This window comes from Mustela lutreola, chromosome 7 (genome assembly GCF_030435805.1).
Source record: "Mustela lutreola isolate mMusLut2 chromosome 7, mMusLut2.pri, whole genome shotgun sequence".
In the NCBI taxonomy this organism is placed as follows: domain Eukaryota; kingdom Metazoa; phylum Chordata; class Mammalia; order Carnivora; family Mustelidae; genus Mustela; species Mustela lutreola.
Genome location: NC_081296.1, coordinates 148,884,404 through 148,903,121, shown reverse-complemented (window position 1 = coordinate 148,903,121; position 18,718 = coordinate 148,884,404). Strand labels below are relative to the sequence as shown.

Below are 18,718 nucleotides of genomic sequence, written 5' to 3'. Positions count from 1 at the left end.
AATTTTCCATCTGCTTACATCCTAGATGGGAGACCAGGCGATGCTTCCTTGTTCTCCCCTCTAGGAGAGAGGACGGGGGTTAAAGCCGTGGAGGGAAGGGGACCGCTCCCTCCCGGGATGGACTCACACTGTGTTAAACATGGGTTTTCTAAAAAGAAGGGGCCCCAGGACCACAGGCCTTTCTCAATTCAGCTGACAATGCTGGTCTCGCCATCACCCACTGCCCTTTAACCCTTTGGAACCTTAATTTGTCTCTCTCCACACCCCCTTCTGTGGAAAGCCGCCTCCTTCTTTTCAAGGAAAAATTCATTAGCAAGCTCATTAAAGATGGGTCGATTTTTTTTCTCTTTCTGGAAGTCAGATTGCTTATAAAAAACACATTGAAGTTACTTCATGTAAACGAATAAGAAACACATGCACCCCGTTGCCCGTAAGTCTTGCCAGGTTTTGACATTATTTGGAGAAATGTGCTTGGAAATGCATTCGGGGTTTGAATCACAAGTCAGGAGGCATGAGGTCGGGGGCCCCAAAAGCTGCAGGGAGCCCCCCCGCAAGCAACCTGCAGGTGGGAAGACACGCGGCCGAGGGGGCACTCTGTGTCCTTCCAGGACTACAGAGGCTGAGCTACAGATGCCAGTGGGATGGCACCGCCAGCTTCCAGACAAGACCACCATCTCCCCCACGTATCTGTGCCCTCCTCGGAGCATCCACTTAGTTAGAGGCAGGACAGAGAGACCCGCTCCCGCCACACTGACAGGGCCCTCTGCCCTCTGTCTAGCCTGTCTGGGACTCCAATCCATACCCAACTGCTCAAGGGTGGGCCAATCCCTCTACAAAAAGATCTTTCCCAAAAATGATCATTTCTTTCAACACTTAATAATGCCTGGAATGTTTGGCTGTGAGGCTGATTATTGATGATGTACTGTTTTAACTCCTTTAATTGAGAAGAACACTCGATCTAGTCTTTATTTTCTGCTTAATGACATGCAAAACGCAAAGTAACATGGGACACACACAAAAATGTGTTTTCTGCCTGAGACGGAACGTCCACGAGTGTACCTGAGATACAGCCAGGCCCAAAGAGACACCACCCCACCCTGCTGGGGACGATGAGGGGCAGGGGCTGGCAAAGGCTGGGAGTGGGCTGGACACCTGCCTTCGCCGTGACTCCGCCCCTCAGCTCAGCCCACCTGGAGGGCCTGCTGAGATGTCCTTCCAGAAGAATCCAGAAACCATGGGCACTTGGCTCAAACTGGCTCTGTGGATCTGTCTGGGAAGCTCCAGATACAACACCCAACTCAACCCCCCCAGGGCCCCGCCCCCCGACCTGCATCCTGCCCTGTGTAAAGCTTCCCTCCTAGGCCTCTCTCTCTGCCACGTCACCCTGCTTGCTAACGGCTCAGCAAATGCCAACTATGGAGTAAATATCACAGGGCAGAGCCTTCCTGGAGCCCCTCCTTGGATTCAGCCCTGGGCACACACTCTCCACCTCTAGGCAGCCCGACTGGCTCTCTAGGGAACAAAAACAAGCAAAGACGGTCCCTGGGCTCAGAGGCCTCCGCCCCTCATCGCCTACACTGATGGGGTCTAAGGAAAAGTAATATCCGCAACCCATTTCCCTTTCAGAGGAGAAGGGCAGGGCAGACCTGTCTCTGAAAGCTCCATGCGATGAGAGGGCATTACGGAATCTGAGTGAGAGACCCTGGGGGTCTGCAGCACCTGGAGGAGGCCCCCCGCCCCGCTCTGCTCATCGCCGGCCCTCTCACAGACCCTGGGGACCCCTGAGGACCAAGAGGGGCACTGGCACCTGGCCCAGGGACCCTGGGGGACCCACCCGAGGCTCCGTAAATCTCCGTGGGCTCGAGTTGGCCTCACCAGGCCATTCCCCATCTCCCACCGGACTACCCCAGAGTCTGACTGGCCTCGTCTATCAGCCCAGGGGCTACCCCAGGAGCATGAGGTGGGAGATACAGCAGGCTCGGACAGAGTCAGCCTCGCTAGCGCGGCCCCCTGCTTTGCCAACTCTGCCAACGGCCCCCACCCCCAGACCCCTCTGTGAGACTCGGTTCCTGGGATCCGAAAAAGGAAAAGTGCCCTCGGCCGAGCTTCCTTTCTTCCTGCCCATCTTGCTCAGCTGCTACATGGGCCAAGTCGCTGCGTGGGATCTCCCGGGGAACCCTGCTAGACCCTCTAGTCTAGTCCCTAAGACAAAGCTGGTCTCAGGCACCCCAGCAGAGCCCTAGCCCTGAGCCCCCATGGCTCCAGCCATGCGTCTGGAATAAGGAAAGCCCAGATAAACAAATGACTCGTTCTGGCGTGAACTGGACGGCTATAATCCTCTGCTTTCTTCTTCCCCACCATTACTGATTTTATTCAAACAGACACAAACATTCCCATCCCGTCGCAATTTCAGGGGTGAGGAAAACAGGCCAAGGGAAGAACTCACTCAAAAACAACTCTGTGATTAAAGGACATTATCAAAGCCTGGTGTGTGAGAACTCACGAGGACGGACAGCTTTGGATTTCAGGGAAAAAAGGTTTTCTACAGACAGACAAGCAAGGAAACTGTTTCCACGTCTCCATGCTGGCCCTCTGGCCGGGCCTCAGAGACCAGAGAGGGTACCTGTACCGTACTTTAATTCCTTCCTGTGCTTAGCCACGCTGCACTGGGGACCTACTGTGTGCCTGGCCCGAGCAGGTTCCTGGGGGCCCGTGGTCAGAGTTGTGGATACCCCTCACTTACCGTGCCCGGCCCACAGCATGCCACGGCCCCGGGGTGGGCCCCACATGTGCCGGCTCCATGTGGCCACGGTCCCAGAGGCTCCAGGCGGCTTGCAGACCCCCGCCAGGCCGCAGGGTCGGTGGAGCAGAAGATTTGTTCTTGGTAGTGGCCCACTCCCCAGGCTAAATGTGTCTCTTCTAGAATCAAGATGTGTGAACTGAAACTAGTGAAATTCTGGTGTCACAAGAAAGCAAGACACTCACCCCAACGCGGGTGCAAGTGGAGAGGCACGGGACTGGCGACAGGCAGCTCGGCGGGCTCCCTGGTGCAGAGCGGCGGTCCTCTGGGGGCTGTTCTGGCCTCTTCCATCGGGGTCTTCGGTGTGCCGGGGACAGGGCTGACCTTGCAGGAGAGGCAGGAGATCAAGGTCATGACAAGGCCGGCACTTCAGAGGAGCTACACACACACTCACACACACAGTGAGCCAAGCCTCACCTGCTGCATGGTTTTCGGTGGAAGGAGGCGGGTCGTGGAGATGAGCAGGGACACGAAGAGGTGAAGAAGCGACGGGCCCAGTTGGTAGCCCCCACGGCTGTGGCTAACACCCCGTGGGACGAGACGAGGGGCCTGGGGGATGGGGAGGGGCAGGACAGAGTTCTGGCTGCAGCCACGGTCACTTCGAACCCCCACCCCCCCCCACCCCCACGGGAGGAGGCATCTGAGGACGGCTGCGGGAGGTGGCGTGGCGGCAGGGGCCTGTCCCGTGCACCCTGGGGACCGGTTCTCTGGCCACACAGGGGAAGGGGCTCCTTAACCTGGGGAAGGGGCATTTACACCCTATAGAAGGCCAAGAGGCAAGCAGGCAGGAGACGGACAAGGAAGCAGGCAAGACCAGGTAACCACAGGCGTGGGCTCAGCAAAGGAAACCAACCAGCTAGGCAGAGGGCTGGACAGCGGAGGCCCAGAGGACCAGGAGCCCAGTGATTTGGGTGCAGAGAAGGGGCAGACGGGTCGCGCCAGGCAACAGACTGTGGCAAGCAGAGCTACCGGTGGGTCAAGGTGGCCACCAAGACAGAGCAGAGCACGTAGGCAACCGGGCAGAGGGCAAGCCTGCAGAGCTCCCTGGAGGTTCCCAGCCAACGCCTGGTGCACAGGGGCTGCATTTGGCCCCAGGATAGGGAGGTCCGGGTCACAGACCCCGACTCAAGAGGGAGACCCGGGGGGCCGGAGCCCGAGGGGCACACACACGTCACAGCAATTCCTGCGCCCCCGCATCAGTCCTGAGCTGTAGGGCGGGGGGCGAGGGCAGCCGTCAGCACTCAGCTACGGGATGGGGGGTGGGATCTCCGGGAGGCAGAGAGGGCAGGAGGGGGCAGAGCCCTGGAGATGGGCACCTCCAAGTGTCCCCCAGAGCTTAAATGAAAGGTCTCCAGGGCCAAGTGGCCCAAGGCAGGCCTACCCTCCAAGCCCCTCTGCCGGCCTTCTCCAGAGCCAGAGGCTGCTGCTCCGGCGCCTGCGGCGGCACGAGGCCGCCCTCAGCAGAAGCAACCCCCCGGCCAGCCCTCCTGGGGAGGCAGAGGCCATCAAGGGACACGCTAAGGGACGCTGGGGCTGAGCCGGGGCCGGGCCATGGGCTCGTTCAGTAAGGATCAACTGTTGGATGACGGGATGGACGCCTGAGTGAGTGAAGGGGCAGGGCCAGCAAAGCCCGGCTCAAATGGGGCTTGGGGGCAGGGCGGTACCCAGGCCCCCCTCAGAGGAACGGAATTCCAGCCTCCTCCCGTTTGCCTGACGCTCCTCGGTTCCCAGACTCCCGCCTAGCGTCTCGAGTACGGCGGTTCCTTCACGGACTCACCTGTCCAAACAGACAGCCCACATACTCTTACTGAACCCCACTTAGTGCCAAGCTGAGGCTGGGGCACCCAGAGGAAGCAATGGGCTGGCCTAGGGCACCCCCGGAGGACCGAATCAGGAAATGGGTGATGGGAGGAGGAAGAGGGCGGTGGGCACCAGAGGTGAGCAGGAAAAGGAGAAAAACCGAAACTCAGGATGGGGGGGGGGGGGGGCGTCTCCTGGCTTCAGGCATTCTCTGCTTCTCCACCTGGGGAAGCCACCTCTTCATAGAAGTCCGGAGCCTCCAGGATGGACTTAAGGAGGGATGTTGAGACCAGCCGGTTTTGGTAGGATCCCTACTTTCAGAGGTGCTCAGCCTCACCAATCCCCCTCACCCAGGCAACCTCTGGGTCCCTAGGACAGCCTCGGACGTGGTTCAGGTGCTTGACAAGTAGGGTTCGCGGATTTGAAAAAAAGAGCACACGAATTCTAGACCGTGATGCCAGAGAACCTTTAGCCAACAGAGCACCGGGAGCCTCCTCCCCTCGCTCCCATCACCTCCCTTCTCCTGTAGTTCTCCATCGGGCTGAAGGTCTGGCTCAGTCTGATGCTTAACTGGGAGTGATCTGATCTTGATCGGCCTTAGGGGGAGAAAAGCCCAGAACTTCGGACATAGAGAGGCAGTTTTCAGACTTAGTGGGGTGGGAATACCTGCTCTAAAGATATCGATGGGCTCTGGGGAGTTCAAAGATCAGGACAGAAGCTTGGTGGGGGTCCTTCCACTGGGGCACAGGACATATGTGGGAAGGAGGTATGAAGCAGGTAAAAGCAGGGGCTGTGGGTTCTGCTGCCAGATCTGAGTTGTCATGTCCCCTCTGTGCACTGGACTCCCTGAGTGATCCTGACAAATCCCCGGGCCTCTGAAGTTCACGTGCAGCAGTACGTGGGAGGCAAAGGTGAACCCCGAGCCTCACTACTCCAAGGCCAGGGGCTGAGGGGTGGGAGGGGCACCAATATCCATCTATTTCTTGAGGAGGATGGCGCTTTCCAGGTCAGTGTCAACCTTGGGAAAATTCTATGGGTCCTACAGGTAGATTAGGAGTCTTTCATGATCCGTGAGTCCTGAAACAAGTCAGGGCCGTGCTCTAGTAGGAAACATGCACCCCTCCATTCCCGGGCTTCTCGGACAATGAATCCACCAGGCGCGGAGGGCCAGGACCCCTGCGACGTCTGTGTGTAGTAAGGGTCAAACAAAGGAACTTTCTGCAAAGCAGTCCTATCTGCGGCGGGCTCCCCAAAGCGGCCTTCAACTTTCAACCCCGCTCAATGGACCCCTGACTGGGACAGAGGCAAAGCCTTAAATGAGGAGCGCATGAAACCCGGGCTCCAGCACCAGAATTAGAAGCGTGGCCTCAGCCCTGGTCGGCCCTGCCTGCGGATGCCGGCTCACCTCATTATGATAACCAGTGTGTTTTTCCTCCCCAGACAAAGAGGAGCTCCTTATGAGACGAATATTGGAATCCAGCAGCTACCTCATTAACGTCCGCGGTCTCTTCCTGGACAAGGCCCAAGATTAGCCCTGCGTTCATTAAGGGGAAAGGGCGGAAAGTGGAATAAAACAGAAAACCACCACTGGGGGGGACGGGGAGGGCGCTTTCTGTGGGCCATTCATCCCTGAAAGGCCTCGCGTACCTTCGGGACTTAATCACCAGCGAGGGGGGAGCTGGGGGAGGGCTTAGCCAGGATGCGGGACCTAAAGAGGTTCAACTTGATAGAAGGAGTTAAAAACCCAAAATGGGGCAATTTGATTTGAAAGCTTCCTGGGATTTGTCACTGGGATAATCAATTTAAAGCCTTTTTTCCTGTTTACTTTCTTTGAGCCAGACCCGACCCGAGAGGAAACCTTCCTTTCACTGGATGGGTTTTTCGTAAAGTTCAGTATTTTTTCTAAGGTTCCCTTCCCCATTTTGGGGGGCCTCTAGTGTGTCTTTTCTTACTTTTTGTTTCTCTGCTACGCTTCCCCCACCTCACCGCCGCCGCCCACGTCTTTCTACTCTCTTTGGTTCGCCCCGTGGGAACTTAACCTGTCAGAAAAGCGGACGGGGACTCCAATTTTCTCACGAACATTTTATTGACCTTATTTCAAGTCCCTTGACTAGTGTCTGGTTCTTACCTGTGACACATCCACCTGACCCGCCAGGTAAAGAGTAGTAACGCTATTCCAGAACTGAGAAAAAAGTGGCTTGGAAGAACTGACTAAGCCCTAGGCCTCAACACCAGGCAGTTCGGCCAGGCCTCGAACCCTGCAAGACGGTAAGAGGCAGGCTCCCAGACAGGAGAGCTGTGGATACCCCAGGTCCAAGGAGAAGCTAAGAATGAGGGAAGCCAGGAGCAGGTGATTCTGTGAGGCGTAGAGGCCCCTAGGAGGGAACCAGAGCCAAAAGCCACATGAAGGCCAAGAAATGAAAATGTGTCCATGTGTCCGTGAGCTGGAAACGTGTCCAGAGTCAAGTGACAGAAAAGTCATTACCTGAGGTAGGGTCGTTCGACGGAGCAGAACAAGTCAGGAAGCAGTGGGTTGAAGAGGAAATTGGAGGTGAGGAAGGAAGACAGCAAGTGTAGACAGGTCTTTCGAGAAGCTTGGCTGCGAAAAGGAAAGAGACAGGCTGTAGTGGCTGGAAAGGGGGGACAGTGAGGGGGCCTGGGAGGCTCCCGGCTGTGGAGAGAGCAAAGTTAGGAATTGAGAGTAAAAGAACTAGTGAGTGCCAGGAGAGACAGGTAGGCCTGAGACAGGAGAGACCAAGGCGTGGACACCTCTCTTCCGTCACTACCCAAGAGGTGACAGGGGTGCAAATGTGCCGTAGGACCCCAACCTGGAAGAACACCTTGATGACCTCTGTTCCCCTTGGAGGTGGCAGGCCAGCCCCGGGTCGGGACAGGGAGTTGTGAGGTTCAAATGAATCGTGGTTATCAAAAGGCCTTTGCGTACCACAAAGGGGGCCATAATGTTCACTCATTGGGAGCAGGACGCGCAATCGTTAGGCCCACTCAAACCTCACGGGGCCTGGGTTTTCACTGACCATAAATTATGCGTCCTTACATTAAGGATGTAAAAACCAGTGGTAAAAGCTCCCGGCAGCCCCTGGAAGACAAAAGGTTCCCTCCTAATAGCCTGGATTAACTCAAAGCAGCTCTCCGCCCACTTCATTTGTCACCTTCCAAGTCACCCTTCCACCTTCTATTTGCCACATAATCCAATCAGGCCCTTTTAGATGCCCGGGAGCTATTGTCTCCATGGAGCCGGGCTTCTCTAAAGCGCCTGAGTTGTTTTTGTCTTGTCCGGACAAAACTGGTTGGCTTAAAAGGGGACGAAAGAAAGTGCGGGTCGAAGGAGGACCCCAATTAGCTTCCAGGAGCCTGTTTTCATCGTCTTTGGATCACATACCAGGCCTGGGGTGCTGGGCATACTGTCGGCGTTCCAGAAAATGTTTGTTCAATTAATTCTGCTTTTATTTACTCTGGAATTTATTTATTGAGCGCAAACACACGCAGCACCTACTGGGTGCCGTTATTACTGAGGGAGAATGGGGTTGGGCAGGCCCTAACGCTGGGAGTTAAGTATCTAGCAATTTCCACAGCTATTTACAAAGCACTTTCACGGTGGTTACATCACTTGGTCTTCAAAAGCGCCCTGTGGGGTAGATAAATGCGGGTGCTTTTTTTTTTTTTTCCCTTAAATCCCCATTTAGCCATGAAAGGGACTGGGGCTTGGAGAAGTTAAGTGACTTGTTTAAGGTCACACCAGTCATTGAGAGGTGGAACCAGCACATGGCACCGCACAGGGCCACCCAGATGCCCCCCACCCCCCACCCTCCCCAGACCATGCTTGACAGCTGGGATTTCAAACAGGCTATCCCACTGTCAAATGCCTGATTGGAAATCAAAAGGCTCTTAGTACAACTCTGGGCCCAGGGGAGGTAAGGGGTGGCCGCAAGGGCACCCAGGGTCCAACTCTGACCCCTTCTCTTGCCAACAATGTGACCGAACACTTACACTCCTCCAGCCTCAGTGTCCCTGCTGTGAATGTGAGCGTGTCCTGTGCTGTGGGAGGGGGCACTTGCTTCTCCTAACCCCTCTTCTTCCCCCACCCCACCCCTAACCCCCCACCCGGACTCTTTTAAAATCCCTCCAATCAATGTCAAACCCGTTCTCATCTGTAAATGTGGCTGCTTCATTCATGTGTGTGTACGACACGGAAATAAGACACTCATAGAACGTAGAAAGTGCTCTGGACATGACCACATGGGAGGTTCATGGTCCTACTCAGGTCTGCCCAATGCCCATCTCGGTGGACCCCTACCTGCTTCAAGGAGAGCCCCGCGGACAGGGGCTGCCTGGAGCGCTGCGGGAGAATAAACGAGAAGCATGAGGCGAAAGTGACAGGGCTGGGAAGGGACCGACCTACCCAACTCTTCAACAGACATTTGCTGACCGCCTCCTCTATGCCCAGCCCTGCCTGCGGTGGTTTTGTATCATTCAATACTCACAACAACCCTGGGAGGCTGCTCTTCTTGTCCCCACTCCCCAGAAAGAACAGGGAGATCTGAGAAGAGGTGGGGAGAGGCGGGGAGGCCCTTGGCAGTTCGGTAGCCAGGCGTCAGGGCACATGCTCATTCCAGAAGCCCACCCTGGGCCTTGGAATTGCCAGTGAGATGCTGGTCGAGCCCTTGGCCCAGGTCCCCCTCCTGAGAAGTTCCCAAAGGGATCCTTCCATTCAGGACATCATACAGGCAACAAGGGGGTTGTCATCGGAGAAAGACTGACAACTCCTTGGGGAGGGAAACACTCCAGGTCGCTGGCAAGTGAACACAAGTAAAGACTTATAGAAAAGTATTCATAGCATCAAGGCATAAGCATAGCAAAGGTCAGGGGTTAATGACCAATGCCCCCTCACTAGGGCATTGGTTTAAACATTCGGCCAAGAGGGAAGAACTAGCTGGTCGGTTCTGGTCCTCTTCATCCTCAGTCATCCTCGTCCTGGTGGTGTGGGCATGGGGGGGTGGTCTCTGCCAGTGGCTGCTTTGTACGCTGGTGCCATCCAGGGGTCCGAGCTCCTAGTGGCCTCTGCAATTGATCAAAGGTTAGAGGCCCCACTGAAAAGCCCAAGTCTATGTAGTAATTAAATTTAAATAAATTAATTATAACTAAAACTAATCAGTTAACATTTAAAATGGTCTTTTAGTTGCTAATGGGTCTGGGGGTGGTGCCCGGAGGGCGGCAGGGGTGGGGATTCTGCCCGGCAGGTGGAGTTCTACACTTCCCCAAAGGGGGGCCGAGGTACCATCAGGGGGAGGTGATCAGCGAGCACCGTGGCAGCAGCGTAGCTTCGGGAGGTGGTCCTTGAAGACAAGGAGGTGAACAGGTGATGTCATCCCTGAAGAGACCCTAAGGCACGGGAAGGGGGCCGGATTAGAAACCATCTTGATGACCTCTAACGGTCAGCACAGGAACAGCAGAGAGAGGGAGGGGGCAGTCGGAGGGAGAGGGAGGGAGCAGTGGGAAAGAGGGGGCAGGAGGAGGGAGGAGTTAGGAGGGAAGAGGGAGGGGAATGGAAGGAGAAGGAAAGGGAGGGGGAGGAGGGGGGCGGAGGGGGGAGGAGGGAGAAAGGAGGAGGGGAGGGGAGGGGAGGGGAAAAGAGGGAGGAGGAAAAGCAGAGGGGAGGAGGCAGAGGAGAAATGGGAGGGGTAGAAAGGAAAGAACTGAAAAGGGGAGGAGGGAGAGAAGTGGGAGGGGGTAAGGAAGACTTGATTGACAGAGCGCAAGTGTTAGCAGTGTGCGCATGCGCAACCTGGAGCCAGGTCTAGCGGGCCGCGAGCCATTTGCAGGCACAGACCGCTAGGGGGCGCGCGGCCCGCACCAGGACTCAGGAGCGCAGCCACCTGCGGCGCGCGCGCGCAGCAGAGCCTCCCGCGCCCCCGCAGCGCCGGGCCCACAGCTGCCAGGGGCACAGCTGGCACAGAACGGGGGGGGGGGGGCGCCCAACAGGTCTGGGGCTGGGGTGGGGGAGGCCACAGCCCCCACCAGCACATCGCGCAGGGCCACTATGTCCTCGAAACACTACACCCGCCATCGCATGCCAGAATCCACCTGTGGACATCGATCAGCGCCCCCCCAACACACGTCCAGGGGCCCTTCGGCACCCCAACTGTGGGGGGGGGTCACCCTGCATCAGAGACACGTAAGGCGACGGAGAAGGCACTCGCCAAAGATCTTTCCACAACACGATTCCACTTTTATTAAGTGAAAACACAGAAATCTTGGCTCCGACCTTCGGGAAGTCCAATTAAACATAAATTAATTAAGATTATAAAGACCCAGTTCTCGACACACCGTTTTCACTCATTCGCGGGGCTTCTGGACACATGATACAAAATACTATCGCTAAAAAATAATACGCAGGCAGCCAAACCCACCTAAAACCGTCCAGAGCGCCACCGACCCCCCCCCCCGCAATCTCAGCTCGCCACAGCAAGAACCTCAAGACCGCGCGACGACACCTACTCCACAACCTGACGCCCCCTTCGTCTTGCTCAAATGCGCCACATCCTCTTGGTAAGACCCCCAAAACCAAAGCCCGCTAAGATCAACTCATCTGCGTCCACGCTCTTCCACGACCCCCTAAGTCACACAGCCCGCGCGAATCACGCCCTCTCCGCCCGGCGCCAACGCTCCAGCGGCTGCCCAGGGAACCCCGGGATCTTAAAACATTTCCCCCTCAGGTAAACGAATCCAGAATTCTCCAGTAAGTTCCGCGCTCGACCCCCTCCAGCAGAAGAACAAAGGCCACCTCCCCTCGCCACCCCGCCCCCCAAAATTCCGCAGTGCCACCAGCGCCCTCTGGCGGCCAACAAGAGAACCTTCCAGAAACCTGCCACGTAGCAACCCGCTCGCGGCGCCCCCCCCCGCCCGAGCCCGCCGGCCCAGAGTGGGGAGGGGGCGGCGTGGGGGGGCTTGACAGGGACAAAGGAAACGGCAAAAGACGACTTTATCAAAACTCAAAATCCCGCAACATGTCAGAATCTTGTAACGACCATCATGCAATGCTAAAACGACCCCCGGCCCCCATTTCCCAACTGCCAGCGCCTGGACAACCCCAACACGCCCCCTTTTCTGTATTTCTCTCTTCCCTCTAGATTAGCCTCCCCCAGCCCCAAGGACACGGCCTTCTCTGCACCCCAACCCACCACTCTGCTATTCTGCCAGTGCCCCCAGTGACTTGACCTACCCCCCAGCCGCCCTTCTCTACGGAACTGGTCCTAGGGGGCTTCTGATGGGTCTGCACTTGGGCGCCATATCTTTCCACTAATAAAGTGACTGATCGGGGGAAACCAGATGATTAACAGTTAGCTATTTTACTCTAAATTTTGACTGGAGTCTGCTCTGCACGAAACCTGGGTATTTGGATCCGCAATCCCTTGCGGACGGGAACCTGCACCCCTCACGCCTACGGGCCACCAAGAACCTGGCCAAAAATTGGGGGGGCATCTACCTGGGAGACTCTTCTTTTTAGGTGCTCTTCCCCCCCGACTCGGGGGCATGCATAATGCACCCGCCGCCATATCTCCCACCAACCGGGAACCTAAAGGTGCCTTCGAGCACAGAAATTCGGGGTTTTGGACCCCGGTGACTGCGGTACACTGGCTTCTAACGGGGATCTGACCGGATTCGTCCCCTGGGCTTCATCTAAACCCCTACCACCCCGCCCACTCTCACGCTGAGGGTCTGGACGAGAAAAGGGCCCTGATTCTCCCCCCCAGGAAAATGTGCCTCGAGATCTTTCTGCCTGACAGAATTTTCACCGCCGACACTCGGGGACCAGGCGAGGTGGCCGCCTTCGAGAGAAGGTCCCCGGCGTCTGTCATCGGCATGTCCAGGAGGACAGAGCCCAACCTCGAAGGGGTGTCGTCTTCGATTTGCACATCCTTCCAGGCAAGGATGGCCAACCACTCACCAGGTGGGGAGATTCTCGCGTGGGCGCCCCGGTTCTCCCGAGGAGCTGCAGCCGAGGCCAGCGGGCCAAGGCGCGCTCCATCTCCGCTCTCCGCCGTCTGCGCTAGGGGCTGGCTGGGTGGGGTTTATATGGAGGCGCAGAAGGGGTGGTCTCTGACGTCAGCGCATTCTGCTGCAATGCGCTCATTTCTCCAAAAGTGATTGGCCGGAAAAATGAGCCCCCCAGATTCTATGACAAATTGCTCTAGCCGCACCCAGATTGCAGCAAAGAAGGGAGGAAAAAAAAATCTGCCGCAGTGCCCCTCGCCGCCATGACCAACACCCTGTGTTCGCTGGTGCTTTTTGCCCTACCCGAGCCCCGCTCGCCGAGCACGGCGATCTCTGGCTGCACGATTTGCTGGGAGAATGGGACAAGGGGTGGTTTTCCTCAGGCGGGCCGAGGGTAAAGCTGGGGCGCCGGGGGCGGCACATCACACACCTGACTATTTCGGAACCTCTAACCAGAGGATGCGGCTTAGGGAAAGGAAAATGATGCTTTCTGCTTATTGTCCCGGAAAATAAAACGCCCCGAGCAGGAGAACCAGTACCCACATGTAAGTGGCGGCTGTCACCCCCTTCTAGCCCACCCGTCCATTTCTGATTGGTTATCTTTGACATGGAAGACTCGGCACAGCCTTGCATCTCCGAGTCAGGGAGGGAAAAAAAAAAAAAAAAAAAAAAAAAAAACGGGTTTTGAGTCCCGGGCTTTGCCGCTTACAACCTGTGCACAAGAACCTGGCAATGTCCCTTCCTCTGCCAGGGGGTCCGTTTCCTACATGTTGACAAGGGGGTAACCCCCCTCAAACCGGGGTCGTAGTAATAATTCAGACATGAGCCGTGTCCCTCTAGGGAAAGTACTTTTCGAGGAAGATGGTGTCCCACGTGGAGGCGCGTGGGGTACCCCCCAAAATCGAGGTGATTTCCCCCGCACGGACACTTTGAAAAGCCAGCCCCCCTCCCCGTGCCGCCCCGGGAAAACAGGCAGCGACACATGTTGCGGCCGAGCATAGCTGCACGGCCTCGTGCTCCGGGACTTGGCACATGAGATTTAATCCGTAACAGGTGGTGCCTTCAGCAGCTCTGCCGGGCACCGAGTGGCAAAGCGGGCAGGGCCGTCAATCAAATGTCCTCTCGAAAAGGTCAAAATGCTGTTGAAAGGGACTGGGGATCTATCTTAGGGTGACAGGTGGGTGGCAGCCGGGAGGGCAAGGATGAAGCGCCTAGTGACAGAAGAGGGGTGAGAATGAGCGATGGGTCCCGAAGGGGAAGGCAGAGGGGCCTGCGGGGACTATCAAGTTAGAACAGCTCGGTCCCCGCACTACTTGGCGGGGGGCGGGGGGGGGTCTCAGGGCAGCTTCAGAGCGACCCCCCTCCGCCCCCCGCCGTGCCCAGCGGTCCTGCGCGGTGGCTTTCACACACACAGGAGACTCCGGGGCTGAAAAGAAGGGACGGAGCTATCCGTAAGGGAGGTGGAAGTGGACCCCCAGGTCACGGAAGACCCCGAGCCTTGGGCGGGGGGCTCGTTTATAGGTGACCGGTTGCGCCGCTGGGGAGACGAAGACAGAGCGGGCTTTAGGGGCATCGCGGGGTGCCAACCCTAAAGGGTCAGATAATGTTGGGGTGGGGGAGAACACCCAATTTACAGCCTGCGGAGCGCGCCAGGAGTCCCAGAGACTAGCGTCCCCCGCCAAAACTCGCGAGACAGAAAGGCCTGCACCAGCCGCAGACGTCAAGAAAGCTTCAAAAAATCATGGCTCCGAGCATCCTTGTCAACAGGAGAACGTTTATTAGCCTCAGTATTAATAGCTAGGAAACAGCCGGAGCGGCCCGGGACCAATCAGCGTCCAGGAGCCCCTGTCGTCAGGCCTGCGCAGCCAATCAGACGCCGGCAGGCCCGGTTGCTAGCCTCTCGGGGGCAGAGGCGAGGGGTGCGCTTTGTCACGGGGGCTCCCTCTCGCCCTCCACGCGTGGGAGGCCTGCGTGGGAGCCCAGGCGGCCACCAGAGAGCGTCAGTAGCCACGCATTCAGGGCCCCTGGAGGCCGCCCTAGAGACAGTGCCTCCTGGCGTCAGCCTTGCAGCCCCAAAAGGACCGGAGCTGATGCTCTGGGAGGAGCCCCCGGCCTGGGTTGGGTGCCCCCGGGAGGCCCAGGAAGGAGAAACTCCAGACGTCCATGCGCATCTCTTCTCGGGGCCTGGCGCCCAGGAGGAAAGTTGGGCCTCCCAGCACAATCAGCCTCTCTGGGTTTTTTTCTTGTTTTTTCTTCTCTCTTTTTTTTTTTTTTTTTTTTTTTTTTTTTTTTTTTTCTGGGCTCCCTGGCTCCAAAGCCCCAAAGCCCCGTGCTCAAGAGTTTAACAGTAAAGCCCACTCCTCTTTTTCAGGGTCTTACTGACAAGCAAAGGTAAAGGACCCTGGAAATTATGTGTTTCCGACAAAAGCGCGGGGTGGGGGGGGGGGGGAAGGGGGGGTTGAATCCCGCTTTGCTCCCTCCTAACTGGGAGGCTGAGGTCCAGGCCTCTCCCTGGGCCCCTATTTCCTCATCTGGAAAAAGGAAAGAGTTGGACAAGATGGTCCCCAAGGAGCCTTCCAGTCCTGCTTTGCTTGATTTGAATGTATACATCAGGCGAGTCAAATGCCTTCCAGAACATTCTGCATGACAGTAATTAGTATCAGGTGTATCCTGCAGTCCATGTGGCTACTTCATCATTCTGCTTTTCTTTCCATTGTATTTTATTTTAAACAGAACACCATGGCAACATGTTTATCCTCCTGGCTTCCTAAAAGAAAGAAAGAAAGAAAGAAAAAGATAGGAAAAAAAAGGCAGAGAGAGAAAGAAAACACTGCTGTAAACTCATCTCTACTGAGTATGGTTTTAACCACAATAAAAAAAGATATCCATATGTTTAAATGTTTTTGTTGGCTTTTCTGGAGCTCAGAACCTAACTTTTTAAATATTTATTGGTCCAAAGCAATGGAAGAAATAACTTAAAGAGCCAAATCTATGGTAATATTTGGATCCAAATTGTTTCTCAATCTGAGTGATGTCGTGAATGTTTTCCTTGCTCAAAAAAGGACATTTAAGGGCTCAGATTGATATCAATAGGGCCAAACAGACAAGGAAATCCAGGCTTGAGAAATGACTCGCTTTCTTTCTTTACATGCTGAAACCCAGCTCTCTTGGAAGGGCCCTGGAGGAGAGCCAGTGTCCCAGACACATGGTTTAGCCCTGTTGCCTTTTTTTTTTTTTTTTTCCACATAGATCTAATTCAAAGCACACATTTTTCTTCTTTTTTTAATTCATACTTTGGAGCCCTCAAAAGCTGTGTGAGCAGCCTCCTACCCACATGTACATACTTGTGGGCAAGTGTACAAATGTCCTAAGATTTGGCCAGGAAATGGAGACAAGGTCCTCCTGTAGCAATCTCCCAGCCATGGGTAAATGCACTCTCGTCTCAAAAACCACACTGCAAGCTTTTACAAAATAGCATCTCCTGGGTGGCTACCCTTCTAAGCAGATTTTCCCAGTCTTCCGGGTACCCCGAAAATGGTAGTGTTCCCCAGAAATCTCTTGAGGCCCCTTCCGCACTTCCCACAAGTGGCTACAGTGAGGCTGGGCGTTCCTATTCGCTAATATACAAAGCCAGCTTCTGGCAATTTCAACGAGCCAAAATCACACATCTCTGAACTCTACCGTTCCCGCCCCCATAGACCCAAGCCCAAGTCAGAGAAGCAGCCTGGAATTCAGAGGACCTTCCCATGAAGTTATTTTGGGGTACAGACACCTGAGCATTGTCAAGAACAACCTCTCTGCCTCCTAGAAGGTGAGAGATTAGACCTCAAGCAGTCAGGATTTGGGGGAAATAATCAAATAATGGTCCCATCTTACCGGGTCTTACAATTGACAGTGGCCCTGCTAGAATGCACACCGACCCCTTGCTCTGATGCGAACAACCCCTCAGGAGGGTTAAAGTAGGTTCTACACCCAACGTGGAACTTGAACCTGTGCACAGCCCTGAGATCGAGAATCGCGTGCTCTACTGACTGAGCCAGCCAGGCGCTCCTCTCAGGAAATTGAGTTTGCCCTCAAAATGAAGTCTAACGTCTTTCCCATTTAAGGGCTTGGACAAGGGGCTCGCTTTTTTAGTTATCTATTATCCAAACACAATTCATACCCACACTCCCTGTGATTTGGTTGCTTGGGGGTCCCTGCCGGATGTTGTGATTCTGGGGTTGGGAAATGGAGAGCCGTACACCAGGGGTGCCCATGTACTTCTGGGCCTCTTCCACCCAGGGCACCAATATCAGGAATGCCCCGCTTCCCAGAAACCTGAGTTTCTGGGTGCAGCCTCAACCTTTGCATAGAGGAGTTTGTCAAATTGTAGATATTAAAAGACAAATAGAAGTCAGCGCCTTTTGCAAAAGGCCAAGGATAAAGCTTACTTCCCGGTAGGCTGCTGGGCTTCAAGGCAGTGCGTGTATGTGTTTGGCTCTGGGGGTTTGTGGTATGCGGGAGAGAGACGGTAGACACTGTTCCTTACCAATACTTTCCATGATTAGAGCCAATGAGAAAGAACCAGAAGGTAATAGCCCAAAATTACCCTCAAAAGCCCCCTCAAGAAAACCATCAGTTGTTCTGGGTGAATAGACTCTGGGAGATTTTTCTTCTACTTTTATGCATGTCTCTATTGCCTGTACTGCTTTTCTAATTGCATTTTTGTTTAAGCAAAAAAAAAAATGCAGCCATACAAAATGACTGGCCATCTGAGCATCCCCCTTCAAGACATCAACTATGAAATTTTTTTCTGAACTAAACACAAACCAAGAGCCTCGGGGCTCCCCTCCTCAGGCACAGTCCCTGGATGGAGCTTTCAAGAATGGGGGCGGGGGGGTGCTGCCCACAAGAGCTGGGGCAGCCCTACAGCCACACCCAACTTCTGGAAGGGCTTTCTCGAACCTGCACCAGAGGAGGGCAAATTCTGAGCTGGTAGCCACAAAACCAAGTGAACTTCACTGGTTTCATTCCTACAGGAGGGGCCTAAAGAGATCCATTTAGCAGGGGATGAGGCAGGCCAAGAACGGGATCTCGGCAGAGCAGAACCCCGCCATGGCTGGGTTATTAACAGTCACATCCCGACTCAAGGAAAAGGTGGCCACGTCGACCTGACCCGCCCCCACCCGGCCCCCCTGGCTTTGGGCGTAGGCCAGCCCCCGGATTCAAGCTTCAAGCAAGGGGTTTTCTTGGCCCAACGCCATGGAAATATTTCCTTCGGTGGAGCAAAGAACTGCTTCATTCAGCTGCCCGCGGCTAGGGAGGGGGCTGGCTTTCCCGTATTGGCAGAACCACCGAGGCCTGGGGGAGGGGCCCCCGAGAGGAAAATGTATTCCAGGTAGAACAGGACTGGAAAGTTTGCTTTCTTTCTTTTTTTTTTCTCTTTTTAAACTAAAAGATCGCTGACAGTTGAAAAACGGCCACCCCACCCAAGAGGCTCCAAGAGAAGACATTTGTACTAGATTTCAGTGATGACTATAGCAAGACCTGTCTTAACGGCAAAGGGAAGGGGGCCAATTCTGGGCAGGCTTTCAATTTAAACATTCAAGGTCTCGATCTTTCCAGAGAGCACAGTCGGCCTCTCTGGGCCAGGCCTGGTGATATCTGTGTCTCAGCCTCACCCAGAAGCCACCGTCTCCTTGGTGGAAAGTCAAGGGCATCCAGGAGACATGGCAATTGGGGGCCATCTCCCCAAGAGGCAGGGGTGCCGGGGGTACACAGTCCTCTTTCGCAGCCTCTGGTGGGCCAGTCTCGCCTGGTGGTTGAGGGTTTGGGCCCTGAGAGCAGGCCTCAGGTGCAAGTCTGTTTGCTTCCCATGTGGCTTTGGCTTAGTCGTTCAAGCTCCTGGGCCTCATTCTAATGGTCTGTAGAATGGGGATAAAATGCCTCCTTTTGTTACTTAGATTAAATGGGGAGAAAAAAATGAGTGCCATATTCACCATGTGTCCCCAGCTACAGGACACAAAGAGTGCCCAAAGAGATCTTCTTGGTTTTTTGTCATTTGCCTTTATTTTATAGGAAGAATCAATTTATTTAGTAATTTTAAAAAAGTAAAGACAGTCTCTC

General features: G+C 55.2%; 1 long non-coding RNA gene across 1 annotated transcript; it reads right to left on the bottom strand.

Moving 5' to 3' along the window:
- Positions 1–3,311: 3,311 nt before the first annotated feature.
- LOC131836990 (uncharacterized) lies at positions 3,312–12,691 on the bottom strand. The gene is made up of 5 exons (XR_009355869.1): positions 12,567–12,691; positions 9,897–10,000; positions 8,916–9,679; positions 7,086–7,199; positions 3,312–3,349 (listed from the first exon to the last, which is right to left on the bottom strand). It is a non-coding gene; the product is annotated as an uncharacterized LOC131836990 (long non-coding RNA).
- Positions 12,692–18,718: the final 6,027 nt, after the last annotated feature.